This window comes from Colobus angolensis, unplaced genomic scaffold (genome assembly GCF_000951035.1).
Source record: "Colobus angolensis palliatus isolate OR3802 unplaced genomic scaffold, Cang.pa_1.0 Scaffold167, whole genome shotgun sequence".
NCBI lineage: Eukaryota > Metazoa > Chordata > Mammalia > Primates > Cercopithecidae > Colobus > Colobus angolensis.
Window position 1 is genome coordinate 885,159 of NW_012114788.1, and position 2,213 is coordinate 887,371.

Consider the following 2,213-nt stretch of genomic DNA (forward strand, 5'->3'; position numbering starts at 1 on the left):
AATATTTATGTATGTATGTATGTATGTATTGAGACAGTCTCGCTCTGTTGCCCAAGCTGGAGTGCAGTGGCGCGATCTTGCCTCACCACAACCTCTGCCTCCCAGATTCAAGCGATTCTCCTGCCTCAGTCTCCCGAGTGGCTGGGATTACGGGCATGTGCCACCATGCCTGGCTAATTTTTCTATTTTTAGTAGAGATGGGGTTTTACTATGTTGGTCAGGCTGGTCTCAAACTCCTGACTTCATGATCCACCGGCATTGACCTCCCAAAGTGCTGGGATTACAGGTGTGAGCCACCACGCGTGGCCTATTTTTTATTTTATTTATTTATTTATTTGTTTTGAGACGGAGTCTCGCTATGTTGCCAGGCTGGAGTGCAGTGGCTCAATCTCGGCTCACTGCAACCTCTGCCTCCCAGGTTCAAGCGATTCTCCTGCCTCAGCCTCCAGAGTAGCTGGGATTACCGGCACATGCCACCACGCCCAGCTAATTTTTGTATTTTTAGTAGAGACAGGGTTTCACCATCTTGGCCATCTTGAACTCCTGACTTTGTCATCTACCCACCTTGGCTTCCCAAAGTGCTGGGATTACAGTTGTGAGCCACGATGCCTGGCCAATTTAATAATATTTTAAAAAATAAAAATAATAGGCCATGTGTGGTAGCTCACACCTATAATCCCAGCACTTTGGGAGGCCGAGGCGGGTGGATCACCTGAGGTCGGGAGTTCAAGAGACCAGCCTGACCAACATGGAGAAACCCCCTTTCTACCAAAAATACAAAAAATTAGCCAGACATGGTGGCGTGTGCCTGTAATACCAGATACATAGGAGGCTGAGGCAGGAGAATCGCTTGAACCTGGGAGGCAGAGGTTGCGGTGAGCAAAGATCGTGCCCCTGCACTCCACTCCAACCTGGGCAACAGAGCAAGACTCTGTCTCAAAAAAAACCCAACGATGACAACAACAACAAAACAAAACAAAAAACTAAACAAAACAAAAAAACTAGCTGGGTGTAGTGGCACGTCCCAGCTACTTGGGAGGCTAAGGCAGGAGAATCGTTTGAACTTGGGAGGGGGAGTTTGCAGTGAGCTCAGATCATGCCACTTCACTCAAGCCTGGGGGACAGAGTGAGACTCTGTCTGGAAAAAAAAAAAAAAAGAATATAATCTGATCACTAAGGATATTCATTGCTAGAGTTGGTCATTGTTTGTACTTTTTCAGAGGACAGAGGTAGGAAATATATATTCTTAAATTTATGTTACTCCATTTTCTTCTGGCATAAAGCAGTGCTGTCAGAATTATTCTTACTATAATCTAATTTTCATTCCCTTATAAGTCACATGCTCTTTGTCTTGGATGCCTAGAGTGTTGTTTTTTTCTCTAAAACCCAATACTTTTACTAAGATATAACCTGATGTTGGTTGCTCCGGGTTGATACTTTTTAGGTATACAGTGTGCTCTTTCAATATATACTTTCAAGTCTTTTTATATTTCCAAAAAGCTTTACTGAGTTATAATTTTTGACATTTATTCTATTTTCCTGTTCTTGGTTTTCTTCTTTGAGGACTTTTGTTATCTGTATATTTGATATCTTTACTGTCTTCAATATTCACTACCTTCTCTTGAACCCTTTTTATGTTTCTACATTTATTTATTTTTTGAGATAGGGTCTCACTTTGTCGCCCAGGCTGGAGTGCAGTGGCACAATCATGGCTCACTGCAACCTCTGCCTCATGGGCTCAAGTGATCCTCCAGCCTCAGCTGGGATCACAGGTGTGCACCAGCATATCTGGCTAATTTTTAAAATGTTGGTAGAGATGAGGTTTCACCATGTTGCCCCGGCTGGTCTGGAACTCCTGGGCTCAAGTGATTCTCCTGCCTTGGCTTCTCAAAGTGCTGGGATTACAGGTGTAAGCCACTGTGCCTGGTCTCTGGGATTTCTAGTCTGTATCTATTCCTCTCCCCAACTTTGGGTTTGATTTTTCTTTCCTTCATCTCGAATCTATTCCATTCAATTTTTTTTTTTTTTAACTTTTAGTGGGAGAGCACATAGCCCTTCACTACCACAAACTGTACATTCACATTTCCACATTTGGGTAAATCGCAGGGGTCCATACATCCAAAGTCTAATGAATAAGCCTTGCCCTTGGAAAACCACCTTCCTGATCACAGTATCTCCCGTCAGGTATTATCCTCAATTTTTTTTTTTTTTTT